The following is a 16,262-nucleotide window of genomic DNA, read 5'->3' as shown; positions in this document are numbered from 1 at the left end:
TGGGAAGAAAATTAGTTTGCCTTTAAAAACAAGACTTAATGATTTCTTGAGGTTCAACTTCAAGATTTGAGATGTCTACTATCTTTTATTCATGTATGCCAACTATTTCCCACAACAGTGTGCATTAGAATTTTTTTGACTTTTTTTTCTTTTTAACACATACACTGGAGTTAATTGTTTTATGTCAAATATCATAAGTAAATATTCTTATTGTATGGATTTTGACTTTTTACAGCATTTTGCAAGGGGTTTTAAAGACCACAGTCTGTATTCCCTGTTAATTCTTCTAATAAAAACCATAGTTCCTTTAAGTTATCACCCATTTCTAGGTGGTATTTCCTTTTCTCTAACAGAGTAAGACCACATACCACATCATAGAGTCAAACTGTCTAAGGAAATGAATTAAATGCTCATTTTGAAGACATCAATCTTGTCTCATCTTTCTACACATCATTCCCAAAGCAGAATATTTTGTCTCAGGAGTGAACACAGGTTATATAGTACAAAAACTATACTTTATACACAGAAAGTTCAAAATTCAAGTCCTATCTCATTTACTTTCTTATATCCTCATCTGTAAACTGCAGATATAAGGGGATAAAGAGAGGCGCCTCAGGATTTAAAAATTTTAAAATGTTATCCCTTTTATTTTGATAAGAATAAAGCATACAATGGCATACATACAGAAATTTGACAATGTTCCTGAACTTTATTCTCCACCATGTTGACATTAAAAATAGTTTCTGAAAGTTGATTTTCCTTAAGTATTTAACTTGCATATGTTTTCTTAATAGATTGAGGAAATTGGGTTCATTTTGTAATCATATGTATGTATATAAAGCTAATAAAATACCTTTAAAATGTCATCTTCCTGAGAAAGCTGTGTCCTTTACTGTCATTTGGTTATAATGAAACTGCTGTTATCTCCCTGTTTACAAAATATTTTGCAGAGCAAACACCTAGCAAAATCTATATACTACATGCTAACATAATTATTTAGTATATGGAAGAGTTAGAATAATATATGGCATACTGGAAAAATATATATACATAATTTAGTTCACTTGTTAATTGAAAAAGAATGTTAAAAGAAGATAAAACTACTAGAAATTTCAGTGCTATTGAAACCATAAAGTTTGAGATTGATATCAGAAAGATAGCTTTTTCTTACCTGAATTATTCCACATGATACCTTAATTTTCTTTAGAAATGAAGACCATATTTTAAAGAAGTTTTAAATTTCAAGCACTTTTGAACTTAGCATTTATTTAATTAAGTCAGTTGAGAAGAGTAAAATGAATTGCTACCAATACGCAGAGTAAACTTTTGTCCTATGCATAATTAGACTTTTTACCCTATAGGAAGATAGTGAAATGAATTTGTGTGCAAAGTGTGTTAGACTCTAAGAGGATAGCATTCACATTTTTTTCATACAAATATAACATCTGATTTTACCTATAGTACCCTATACCATTTCTCACAATTTTTCATGGAAATTTAGGGTAATGTTAAAACATCAACTAAGTTGCTGCAGGAGGAAAAACATTTTATTTCTAAATATTTCCAAAAATATCATAAGCTTCCTTATTACATTATTCCTCTTTTTTTTAAGTGTACTCTGTCAGTTTGGGAAGAGTTTGAAAGGCTGCACAGTGCTTAAAGTCTCTTTTCTCAAAGTAGTTTTATTTGGTTGTCTTTCTTGTCATGAAAGTTAATTTGCAATAATGACACATTGCTTTAATGAGGTGTAGGACATGTGGGAAGAATCTGCAACATGGGATACCTAGCTCTGCAATATATCATACAGTCAATCTGAAAATACTGAAAATAATTTAAGGGGTTAAAACATGCCATTGTATTTTTTAAAATCTCAGGTTATTGAACTTTTGTTATCTAGTACTCTTGAAAGAAATTACAAATAATTCTCCTTAGAAAATTTGATCTTTAAAATGTTTGTTTCCCAAACACCAAACTAAGGTGCAAATACAGACTATTTGGAGAAGATCTGTGTCCCAACATGAAATTTTTATTGTAAATATTAGCCTCTTAATATGCTATGCATGGAGAAATTATCTTATCTGCTCCTTAAGCAGCCTTCATTTCATTTCCCCCACAGACCTCGGAGGAACTTACAGCAAAATCAGATATTTCAAATGATAGTATTATGAGCTTAAATACACTTTGGGTTTCTGGATAACTGTATGGAAATTCCAGTGAATTCAAAGTCATTGCAGTATTGGGCTGAAAAAAAGTCCTTCTGCAGAAAAGAAAAACCCCTTTATGAATTTGACTTAGTTTCAATGTGATGGAATGTCACACTGCAACATAAATGCCCTCCTCTGAAAGTTCTGGAAAAAGTCATTAAAAATTTGGCTTCTTGGTCCATGATTTTCCCTTCTCATTTTTAAATAGTTTTATCACAGTACATTTAGGAAAACTGAGAATTACCATTTGTATATAAGAGTAAAAGCATAGGAACAGGTTGTTTTCTTCAGGTGAAGAACATTAATTAAGGACCCTCTATTTGCCTAGCTTTATTCAATGGTATATGGGAAATCTAAAAGGAAAGCAGCAGATTCTGACTCAACCTTCAGAAGGAGGGCCTGCTTAGAGAAGAATGCATTTCCACTGAAAAATCATTCAAGACCATATTTAATCAACTATGAATTTTGAGTGGTAGAAGTTATATATATTTATTTGGATGGAGAGAAAAATCACTCTAGGATGGGTGTTATTCAACAAAGGTTTCAGGATGAGCTTTATAAGAAATTTTAAGGAAAAGAAGAATCAATAATGGGAGAAATACAAAGGTGTACATTCTAGGTACACAGTGATGTTATATTTTATATATTACACAATATCCTTCATAATATCCAGAAAACCTAAGAATGAAATATCCAATATTCAAGTATCACAGAGTAATATTTTAATTCCTTATAAAGTCAGTTTTGTATTGATATTTGCATGAATGAAACATTTTATGTGCTTGGATTTTAAGGGGAACAGTAAGTTAAATATTACATATGCTTCCTGAAATTTTAAATATTGAAGGATAATAAAACCTAAATGAAAATTGTGTGGATGAAAACCCAGGCTTTTTTAATTTGCCTTATTTGTCTGATATATGTTTGCTTAAATGAAGTTATATTCCCTAACATATCCATACTTGATTCAAGATTTCTTTATGCCTTTATTGTCATTTCATCTTCACATATAAATATAAATGCACCTAAATTATTTTTACTCTCTATTGCACACTGGTCCTTTCCAATTTTTCTACTGTGTCATTTTGCATTGTTCTTGATGCAGCTTGCATATGGTCTGTGTATTTTATTTACATTTTAAATAATCAGCTTTTGACTTTGATAATTTTTCCTATTATTTTTGATGCTTATTTCATTCTTTTCTATGCTGAACATTATTTCTTTTCTTATGCTCTGAGATTTTTTTTTGCTCTTTGCCCTCATCAAGTTGCATATTAGTCTGTTTTCAAACTTTTTAATGTTAGTTTAATGATAAATATAATTGAAAGCTATACTTTTCTCTAAGTCTGTTTTAGCCCTGCCTTACATTTGTTACATGGTTTTTAAAATTATCATTCTGTTTTAAACAATATAAGATTTTTTTAGTTCACAAACATAAGCAACATTTTGATACTATCATTTTAATTTTTATTTTTATTAGTATTAGTATTTTGCATTTCATTCAGGAAGTAGTCTACATTTTATGAGTTTTCAGATTTACTAGGGCTTCTTTTGTGGCCAAGTATAGGGTCTGTAAATATTCCATGTATGTTCAAAAACAAGGTGTATTTTCTGTTTGGCATGTAAAATTTCTACATATATATTTATATGCATGTGTGTGACCTTTACTTTAAAGTATGAAATTTATTGAAGATCTTGATTTGTTTATGAATCATTTAATGGAAAATGAAAACTATAAGTTATTTGTCACCTTTCATTCATTTAAAATAAGAGTACAGTGAGCTCAAAAGTGTAGCTTTGCCTACAACTGTTGACATTTTGTGACCTATAATTATTTGTGGCAGTGTACTGACCTGTGAATTTTAGGATGTTAACAGTATCCTAGGTCTTACCATCTAAAATCAAGTAGTACCTCCAGGTTGTGAGAATCATAGTGTCTCCTGACATCCCCAAATGTCCCTTTGAGGTCAAAATTCATCCCTGTAGAGAACCCTTGCCCCAAGGTCCCAGAGGATTTAGTAGCATATTTGCTATTAGAATTCAGATCTCTTTAAATCACCGAGCTCAGTGATCCCTATTAGATTATTCCATAGAGTTCATGTATCAATGGAATGTTCTGAAACCAATAATTAGATGGTTTAGTATGAATTTAAAAGTGTCCTCTATAAAAAAATAAAATTTAGTAATGAAGTATAATATTCTTTAAGTATTTATGCATAATCACCTTAATGATCTTCATGGAATTTTTTCTTCCTTCCAGTTATTACTTTCTCTGCATTATCATAACATATTCCCTCTGTGATCTGGGCATTATCCTCTTGAACTTGAGTATATGTCTTTAAAAGTAGAATGATGCTTATCTACAAACTTGATAATTATGGTGGTTAGTGTGATGGTTAATATTATGGACTTTGAACTATGCTTTGAACTCTGAGAATAGAGTGCTAAATAAGCATTAAACATTTGGAGATAATGCACCAGTTAGTTTTAATACCTGGTCACAATTTGAATATTACAGACCTAACAGAATTATTAAAGGCTTTTAATCCTAAAGTCAATGACCATCTCACTGTCATTCTGTTAGGATTATTAGTCACTAAAGTGAAAGGGAAAAACCTTTAAAAATGATGAGCTAGAATTTTCTTCTGAATTCAGTATTTAAAAATATACCACAGTACATGTTATCAAAAACAGCTTATCCTAAAATAACTGTGAAATTAAAGTATGGAAATTTTCATTAATTTAAAGCTTTAAATGTATTTGATAATTAGCCCAAAACCAGGTCTTGACATAAATTTGAGAAAAAAATGCATAAATGCTTCAGATAAACTACTAACTTCTTTTTAAATATAGTATTATTTAATGTATTGACTTACATCTATCAGGGGTGTATGTAAATATCATTACTTAGAAATTTTGTAAAACAGATCTAGTTAACAAAAATTTATCAAAGAGTAAGATTAAAATCTGTTTGAGAGTTTTAACATACAAGTAAAATTACATAGCAATAACTATGAGAATTTTAAAAAGCATATAAATTTGTTGCAGTTAGTATGTTGCCAGATAATAAGTCCATGTATTTTTAGGAACTTTGTTTAGAAACTAAAATCACTGAATTCTGCTGAAATAATTATTAGCTTTACACCTTGGGAAAGTTACTTAAATTGAGCTTTATTTCCCGCAATAGAATTTCATCAAAACTAAATGAAATAATGCCTGTGAATGGCTTAGCACACTGCTTGGAACTAATAAATTGTAATTACTATTGCCATTATTCTTTCAGTTATTATGAATTGGAGAGAAATACAACAGAATACAATTTTCTGTAAATCAAAAAGTACTTGCCCAATTGTCATGAATTTGATGCTAATCTAGTACCTCTTTTTCAACACATAGTAACTGTTTTGGTTTACTTCCCTAGAGTGCTCTTGAAAGGTTAAATAAGGTGACTAAGGAAAATATACCCATTATGAAAAGAGAAGGAGTTTAGAACATGCTATTTCCTGACTGTGGGGATATTGCTTTAGAGAATGTTAGGAAATTTTCTGTTGAACAAGAAGAGACTGTGAAAACATTTGTAATACAAAATTTATTCGTGGAGGAAATTCAATGTAACAAATGTTATTTAGTCAGAAAACATTTACGTCATATACTCATACATGCATAGACACACATGTATATGTGATGTAAATGTATTGTAAATATATCATTCACTGTATTGTAATGCCATTGAAATTGGAGTTCACCTCCAATGCTAAATGATAAAGAAAACAGTAAGAATATATGATGACTTAATTCTGAATGGCTCTGTAGAATTACAAATCCTGCCATGACCGATAAATTGCCCCAAGGCAGAGAATTGAATTTTTTTGTCTTTATTTCAGCCTACCAGATTAAAATTGTTGAAGTTTCTAAGGAAAAGAGTAAATTTTATGTAAAAATATCAGTTTAACATTCAGGTGTTTGTAACAATTCATCATTTTCTAAATTCTTCATGGCTTTATAATAAATGAATTTGATATTCTAATCACCACAGTAGTACCAGTTCTTGATCACTTATATATATATGGATATATGCATTTGGATAAACAGCAAGTTTGCAGACATGAGAAAAGAAAGTATAATATAGAAAGAATAGCTCCAAACTTGAAACCAGAAAACTTGAATTCCTACCCCACCTTTTCTAATTTTGGCTGTGTAATTTTGGACAAATCAGTAAAATCATTGTTCTACTTTTTTTTGAAAAATGTGCCAGTTTGGGTATACCATGTCTAAAATTCCTTTCAGCTGTGTGTCTATGAAAACTACATATTCCTATTATCATTTAATCAAGGCATCTTCTACTGTGATCAGATTCAACATGTAATCGATTTCAACTGCTCTGCCATCAAATAATTTGTTAAGACACAAGAATATTCAAAATGACTTGGCTTTGATGGTTTTATCTGTGTTGAGGGAATATTGATTGAATGGATGGATGAATGAATGGATGCATGCATGAGAGCATGTAGACAAAGAGAGAAGAGGAGAGAAAAACACAAGAGAAAAGTGAAGAGAATTAACTCTGTTACCTCAAAGGAAATTAGAGATTCACAGCATATAATAGTCATGCTTCTTTTAAATTTATTCTTTTTAAGATTACTTAACATAAAGTATGTACCTATGTATTAGGCAAAATTAGATGAGGCAAAGAATTTAAGTTTTGTAATTGGAGAAGACTTAGCTGTCTTGAGTTTTATTTGCAATTTTGAATCTGACCTTACAGTTTTGGGCAGTTGTTTTATACATGTCTTTTTAGAAAATACTGTTTTAAAGAGAAACTAATTGTACAAGGGTAGTGTAGATGTGCTGATACATGCTTGCTTTTGATTTTTAGAATCAATTTTTAAAAAGTTATTCCATGTATTAATTATTAAAGTGAGATATATACAGCTTGAGTCTGTTGACCCTTAAAGTGTGAAAATTTGTTCAAGGAATATGTCAAGACCCGTCTCACTATTTACATAGGATATGCTAAGTTAAAGACACTTTCTTTCCTCCAGTATCTTTCCTTCTAAGCAACATTTCCTCCACTTGCTTCTCATATGTATGACAAAAAATAATACAAATATTCAGCCTAAAAATAAAATATATGATCAGTGCCCTCATGAATAACTTGGGTCTTCTTGAGTTATGATAATAATTGCAATAATAAATTCACAGGCATAGGCTGTTTAGCATATGTTTGCAATCTTGTTTTGTTTTAATTTAAGGTTGGTTGCAACTTTCATTGTACTCTGAAATTCTAATTCAGATATGATATTTTACAAGGATTATGCCTAAATCAATACAGGAAAAGACTAATCAATGAATATATTTCTTAAGTATCTAATATATTCAGGTCCACTTATAGACACTCTAAAGTAAAATACATGTATTTATATGAAATAGTTTCCACTGCCCAGAAAATTATGTTCTGCTAAGGAGACAAAGATACCACCATAGTGGAGGCAACTCCAAGGGTGAAGGCATGTAGGTGGAAAATCTTGGAATGTTTTTGACAGTTACAGATTTACTCAAGTTAATAAATTCTTTTTAAGATTTTATTTAGTAGGTCTATTTGCAAATGTGAATTTATGTGAAATGTTTTTGTGGACTAAAGTACCAATTTATTCTAAATGCACAAAATGTATTCACACACACACGCAAGTATGTTACATTTTATATATATATATATATATATATCATGCTTATAGAAAAAAATGGAATTTGGATTAATTGTCATTTAAAAGAATACACTTGTAAGTAGATATGTGCATTGTGGGAAATTTTACATATCTTTTCTGAAACATAATTCCATTTCATTTACCAGAAGTGTCTTAGATTGTCAGTTATTTATCAGCTTGCTAAATTGAATTATATATTAATTGATCAATTTCCAAATGGTGTATACTTCTAGATATGACAATTTGTAACATATTAAAATGAGAGCATTAATGCAGTCTGTGATATTATTATAAACTATGATATTTCCCCAATTACATTTATTTTTGTAAGCCTCTATTAAAATTTGGTGTTTGTTCATATGCTTGCAATTTTGCATATTAGTTACATGGGAATTCAGCAGCATTATATATAGAACAAACTTATATAATGAATTTTCTTTCTAAGGTGTAAGAAGACAAACATGGTGTGGTTTGTATTTAAATATATATATTTGTTTTTAAAAGCATGTATTCGTACCCAGTTATTCTATGTTTGTAAAAGAATAAGAGAAATACTTTTCCCCCCCATGGCAGGGACAGACATCAACCCCAATAATGGAATTACAAATGAAAAATTTGTATAATAGGAATATTTAAGAAGCAGTGCTTTTCTGCTTGGTTGCTTGATTATTCTCCTCTCAGACTGGCCTGTCGAAAATAGGGTCTATTCTGTATAATTTGTAAAGGAAATAGTCTTGTGTGTGTGTATGTGTGTGTGTAAGTGGTAGAAGAATTATTTTATCTAGCACAATGTGCTTTTCAACTCAGGGCTATAAAATAAAACTTACAGTTAAAATATGCTAATAAATATATCCTTGGAGAAACTAGATGCTGTGTCATCAAGTTAGCTACATAGGTATGAGTGTTGCATTAGAAAACTTCATTAGTGCAAATAAACTAAATCTGGGGTATATGAAATCAGATTAAACTGGTACAATGTATACATTAATATAAGAGATAAGGAAATTAATTTGCTGTGACTGTTGGAAGAGCATGAGATAATAAAGGACATTCTTTTTCTGAGGTTCTCCAATGTGGATCTCACTGGGTTGTTTTCAGATGTGTGTGATTTAATGCAGCCTATTGCACGTGTTTCTTTGATATGAAGCCAGACTTAAGATGAGATTTTACAGTTAAATAAAAAAGTAAATAATGAACTGGAATTTGAAATGTTGGCTAGGATTTCCTCTTCTTTGGTTATGCTGTTTGCAGTAAGATGAACTGTTACTTCTGTGTACCTCCTTGCTGTTTGCAGAAAGATGAAGTGCTTCTTTTGTTCATTTCTTTTCAGTAGATCTTAATTTAGCACAGACTTGCCTAATTTACTCTCATTTTTGCAGTTTTCTACCATTTATTAAACAAGGTTTAACGTTTAAGGCAACTTTAAGTGTTCTGTCAAGTAATAGTAAAAATGCCTCCATTAAAATTGTATTACCAATACCCAGCAAAATCAATAACATAAGCCACTATAAAATAAGGTTGGGGAGAAACTCTTATTTTAAAAGACCCATTTAGAATCCAGGACAAACTGTAACATCTCTATATAAACATACATCACTTCTTTGTGAATAGACATTAGATTATCTGGTTTAAAATGAGTTGGCTATTTTAGCTTCAATTGCAACAAATTTAGACTATGCTTCCTAAAAAACTCCAAGTAAAATTAGTATATCAGAGTCTGAAAGTCATAAATTTCATTGTAATTATTAATCTAGATTCACATAAGATTATCAAATGTTTATAAAAATCAGCAAGATAAAGTTAACATTTATCTCCTAAATATTTTCATAGAAACTTAGTTTCAAAATTAGAATTCTATTTGATTCAGAAATGACAAGAGAGATTTAAAATGTGTGTCTATTGTGTATATTTATGTTTTAATTATGTTCATAAAATAATATTCTGGATAGCAACTATCTATAACATAATCAGAAAGTCCTCAATTTATATGCCAATTATTTTCTTTTTTGCTTTATGTTTTTCCCATGCTGTAAGACATGGGCAGGCTTTTAAGTAACATTAGAAATGGAAGGCTGGATTTAGGGGAAGTCTATCAGCTAATGCAAATGTAAAACAGCAGTGCTGAGGGGTGCCTGGTGCACAGCATGCCTCTTGGACACTGCACACTGCCTGCTCTAACAGAAATTAATGACCGTCTTCCTATAGCAAAGCTGTCTCAGGGTGGAGAGGCCCCAGTAACCTGCCGCACCTGTCAGAACCTGACACAGCTTCACCCTTACTCTTTATCATGCATAGAATAATAATAAAAACATCATGTTCAGTGAACTCAGCCAGACACAAAATGATAGATATTGCATGATCTCACTGTTTTAAAAACAATTAGAATTTGCAAATTCATAGAGTCAGAATCTAGAATATAGGTTTCCGGGGGATAGGGTGGGGATGAGGAATGGGAAGTTTAGGCTTAAAATGTACAGGGTTCATATTTGGAATGGTGGAAATGTTTTGGTGATGGATGGTGGGGATGGAGGCACAGCTTTGTGAATGCAGTTAACAATACTGAAGTATGGATGCATCTGAAAGTAGTTGCAAGTCAAAAAGCTAGGTTGTATATTTAACAACAAAAATGATAACAAAATATCCATGGGACTGCCCTACACAGTGAACCCTAAGTTAATCTAGGAGCTTAATGATACAGTTATAAAATTGTACTTAATAGTACAGTTATAAAAATGTGCTGTCATCCATTATAACAAATATCCCACATCAGTACAAGTTATGGTGATGGGGTGATAGGTGATAGAGAATCCTGTATTTTATGTATGATTATTCTGTGAACCCACAACTTCTCTAATAAAGAAAAAAAAAGCTTACATTGGACTAACCCAAAAGCTAAAATATATTCTAATAAGAATTCAGGATTGAGTGTGATACTTAGGCATAGTTACATTTTAAACCTCTAAGTACATTTACAACAACTGGTCCTCCAGTAATGCTATCCTGTGGATAACCTTTTGTCACTTTTGGCAGAGACAGTAAATAGCTTTAGTAACTTTAATGAATATTTTAGACAACGGTGTGTATAGTGCTATATTTATGGTGACCATATTTTCCAAATTAAATCCTTAATCACATGGTAATCAAAATATCTGTCCAGCTGGCTCATCACAAGGAGAACCTGTGATGTTTGTGCACCATAAAAAACAGCATAATTAAGTTATAATGAAAGAGACCAGGAAGAGAACATTAGCTATAGACCTCTCTTAACCAGATGAAGATAGATAGATGTCATTTCCATTTTACAAATGAGGGAATACAGAGAGGTTAGTAAGCCTGAAGTGTTCTTGGAGGAGACAAATAGTGAGGGGTCAAGCACTCCAGGCCCCCCAGCACCTCTGCTTCTAATAGAACACCTCTAATTTCAGCTAACATACAGACATTAATGTAAGAATGCGTTTGAACCAAGAGTTCATTTGATTAAAAAAGGACTGAAATTCTACATTTCACATATGACCTCACACTGTAATATATTGCTTATATGGAAGGTGCTATACTAGAAGAAATGATGCTACCAGAAAATAATTTTACAAAGAAAGCACAAAATTAATGTGAATTGATTTTAATTATGATGAAACTATATAAAATAAAATTGATTTAAAAAACACATTATTATATATGTTTAATATTCTGATCTATCTCTTTTTAGATATCTTGGGGCTTGTATAAATGTACAAAATCAACAAATCTGAACGATATAAAGTGTTTCCTTTTCAATAATCATATATAAATATTTCTGTATGTTTACACTATCTAGAAATACATCTATGTTTAGACATACACAAGAAACATATATCCATAAGGATACGTAGGTGGCAAAAGAGAAAGCATCATTCCTTTATCATGTTATTAAGCCTGGGGTTTATGTCCTTTTTGGCAGGAGGGATTTCATTCAGTTCATCCAAAAGAACAAAAGTACTTTGATCCAAATATTTATAATTAAAGGGCAAATGATTTTAAAAGGTATGGCTTCTTAGAACCAGAAGAGACAGAATAAATACAAACAAGCTATGTATGGCCAGATGGAGTCTCCTAGATTTACAATAAAGTTTTTCCATGTGTGGTATTTAGGTTTGGGTGTCAACTTGGCCAGGTGATGGTGCCTAGTTCTGTTGCTGTGGACATGAGCCATTGTCATGTGAAACTCATCTGTCACTGAGTGCATCTGCAGTCAGCTGAGGGAAGTGCCTCCTACACTGAGTGAGGCTTAATTTAATTGGCTGGATGTTTAAATGAGAGAGATCAACACAGCATGGCCAAAGCAGCTCAGTATTCCTCGTGTCAGCACTTGCAGCTCAGCCCAAACTTTTGGAGATATAGAAAGGAATCACCCTAGGGAAAGTTGCTGGAACCCAGAAACCCAAAGATAAGTCCAGCAAAGATTACCCTGTGCCTTTTCATGTAGAGAGAATCTAAGATGAAACTTACCTGCTTTTCTTCTGAAAAACTATAAGTTTTTAACTAAATAAATCCCCCTTTATTAAAAGCAAATCCACCTCTGGTGTGTTGCATTCTGGCAGCTTTAGTGAACTAAAACAGATTTGGTTCCTGAGAAGTGGGGTGTGAATACCAGACATGTTGGAACACTTTTTTGGATGGATAAGGGGAGGATTCTGGAGGAACTGGGGGAGTTTGATGGAGAAGACCTGGAGTGCTTGAAAAGACTGTTGGTGTAAATGGAACCACTGCCAGTTTGGACAAAGGGGGGCCAGAAAAGGGATAGATTTGAGCTTGCAGAGTGAGAGTCATAGAAGCTCAGGTCTGAAGCCCAGAAAGAAGTCTTGCCTGAGAGTGGACCCACCCATACATGTGGACAGGGTGAGTTTACCCTGAAGGCAAAGAATGGGTCTTCCACCTCAATGCAGTGGAAGTGTTGTGCCACCTCAGGCCTTGGAAGGATGCAGCATACTCCTTGGGTACCAGGGAGAACCTGGTTACCACCACATAGAGGGGTTGAGCCTGTGCCCTGGAGATAGCAGAGAGCCAGGGTGTGGCCCCAATGCTTGGAGAGGGTTGAGCCAAGAAAAAGGTGGTCTCCCCAGTGTCCTGCAAGGTTGCATTCAGAGAGAGGTGGGTCACTGCACAGGCCCTTGGAAAGGGTGGGACTGCCACTTTCTAAAGCCCAAAGAATAAATGACTTTCAGACTTTGAAATCCAATGGAATTTTCACTGCAGGTTTTTAGAATTGTTTGCACATTGTGACCCCTGTCTTCCTTCCAATTTTTCCTTATGGAAATGAAAATATGTATCCTGTGACTGTCCCTTCTTTGCATATTGGCACCAGATAATTTGTTTTGAGATTCATAGGTCCAGAGCTAGAAGAGAACTTTTGCCATTTTATATCACTTAAGGTGATGTATATAGTTGCCAAGATGATAAAGGGTGAACATGTAGTGTTTAGGTTTGGATGTCAACTTGGTGAGGTGATGATGTCTAGTCCTGTTATGTGGACATGAGTCATTGGCATGTGAAACTCATCTACCACTGATTGCATCTGTGGTGGACTGAGGGTTGTGCCTCAGGCAATGAGTGATGTTTAGTTTAATTGGTTGGATGTTTAAATCAGAGAGCTCAGCACAGCACAGCCCAATCAGCTCAGCATACCTCATCTCAGCAGCACTTGCAGCTCAGCCCAGGCCTTTGGAGATGTAGAAAGAAATCACCTGGGGAAAGCTGTTGGAAAACCAGAAACCTGGAGAGAAAGCCAGCAGAGATCACCCTGTGCCTTCCTGTGTAAGACAGCACCTCTGTGAAAGTTAGCTGACTTTCCTCTGAAGAACTATAAGTTTTTACCTCAATAAATCCCCCTTTATTAGGAGCCAGTCAACCTCTGGTGTGTTGCATTCTGGCAGCCTTGGCAACTTACAATACCATGTTAAAAACTTTTATTACTCATGGATATAATTCTGAAAGGCAGTAATGTCTCATGTGGTTTAGAGCAAGGAGGGTAGAGTCAATGAGGGAAGGGCTCTGGCCTTGTTGTGTGGTTGTAGACATTTTTCTTGCACTGACTCTTAGCTTCCACAACTACATGTGTGATGTATTATACAGATCACACAATTATTTTATGATTAAGTGAGGTACTATAATATGAAAACATTAATAGAAAATGTTTTGTGCTCTGGATTCCTGTGGGTGAAAAAGAAAATAACAGCATTTATTGAGAACTTGCTCTTTATTTCCAATGACTTAAGTCTTTTTATATGGATAATTTTGTTAAATAAAAAATAGACTTTACATATTGGTGTTATTGTTGAAATATTTTAGATGATGGGTATGAGGTTTGGAGTTTAAATAACTTGCTCCAGATCATATACTTATGTGGCAAAGTCAGGCTTTGAAATCAGTTTCATCTTAGAACTTGTGTGTTTAAGCCAATGTGTTCCTGACAACCATGCACCCCCCAAAAAAGTCAGAACTCTTTTTATCATTATTAATATTATATATGGGTGTAAAGGCTAAAATTATTTAGTAGAATTTAATTTTTCAGGATTATCTCCATTATCTTCTTTCAGATATTTGTATTTCTTTAATGTTTCAATAAATATTATTATATTATTGACAGCCCCTTTGAAGATGAAAAGATTAGAATGAACATAGCTCAAAAACCCCTAAAGAGTAAGCAAAAGATCAAAGGTGGTAGTGGAGTTATACAGAGAAGGTTGGGTTTAACAAATGAGTATGAGTGCTGAATCATTATATTGGTATATTTTTAGTCACCAGTGTCTTACAGTAGCTAGAAGTAAAAACCTAAAAATGTGGAATTGTAGGTCATACCAAACTCTGAAATCTGTTCTACAAATGATTGTTGTGATGTGCTTTGAAATTCATTTTTGTATATATGATTTTTACAAAAAAGAAGAAAAAGGCCATTGTGATGATAAATGCACAGCTATATGATGGTATATTGTGAACCATTGATTGTATATGTTGGGTGATTACATGGTATGTAAGTATATAACATATATCAAAAAATCAATTAAAACAAGAAAAAGATTAGTGAAACTCCTTTCATGAAGGAAGGAAGATAAGAGGGAGAAGGGAAGACAAGAAGGAATTGGGGAAAAGGCAGGAAAAAAATGAAGGAAGGAGAGGAAGGAAATAAAATCATGCTAGAGGTTAAATCACAACATATTATGTGAAAAGTCTCTCAGAAAACTTTCTTACTGTATCTCCCACTAGTCAGAAAAAAATTAAACTATGAATTCCTAAAGATGCCATGATATAAGACATCTGATGTATTAGACATTTGTGCTGCAAACACATTTCATACTCATTATATTGTCTTCCCAGTGCAGTACTTTCCTGGTCCTAACAGTTTAAGATACTAATTGTCATTTCCATCTTGTAGAAGTAACTGCATTTCTGCTCAACTAATCACACTGCTTCTAGTACACTGTGTTTCTGTAATAAATAAAAAGCATGCTTCAAGTGAAATTATATGTTTTTCAAAACATAAGTCTTTTTGATGTATTTTAAGAGGGTATGAACATTTATGTCATTTTCCAAGGGCAATACTCCCTTCTTCCTGGGAGCAATATTTGATGAATCTGCCAAAAAGGTTGATGAGGTGTGTTGTTTCCTATGAAATGGAGCTTGAAGGATATTAAGGAATGATGAGAAAGAAAGAAAGACAGACTCAGGCTGGGTTCAGGGGGTCTGAAGCTTAACTTTAACAAACAACAGACATCAGATAACTTTATTCTTATCCAAATCCTGCTTATATACTGCAGGGTGACAAAAGGCATGCATGCAATTCTTGAGGGAACACAGAACGTATCTTTCAGTGCTCTCTTCCTTCATATTTAACATAATCATTTGGGGTAAACATTCTCTTCCTTCCAGACTGCTCTACATAACAATCCCCACAGTTTACTGCCACCACCCTGAGGGCAGCTACTCCCAACAAATAGACAAATAGAACCTTTGGTTCCTACAGAGTTTCACACAGCATTTGGTGAACTCAATCAGAAAAAAAGATCTTACAAACTGAGATAATCACATTTTGGTGACATTTGTTGATGGCAACAATCCTTTCCAAGCAGTTGAAGAAGGGAAGTTCCATACATGTTCACGTTTAAGTTTGTTTGTGTGTGGTTTTTTTGTTTGTTTGTTTTTGAGGTATTTTTGACTCAAATGCCAATAAAATTAGATTTGGAAAAAGCCCTTAAGCTTGAACATCTTTTTTTCCATGTTTTGCTGTTGCTGGTTTTTGCTTTTCTTCTAAAGAGCTGTTTTTGTAGATGTTAATGTTTAAGTTCACTCCTTGAAGGTCAGGCATGGGAGTTATTGTTTT

This window comes from Tamandua tetradactyla, chromosome 15, assembly GCF_023851605.1.
Source record: "Tamandua tetradactyla isolate mTamTet1 chromosome 15, mTamTet1.pri, whole genome shotgun sequence".
Taxonomy (NCBI): domain Eukaryota; kingdom Metazoa; phylum Chordata; class Mammalia; order Pilosa; family Myrmecophagidae; genus Tamandua; species Tamandua tetradactyla.
This window is presented reverse-complemented; position numbering follows the sequence as displayed.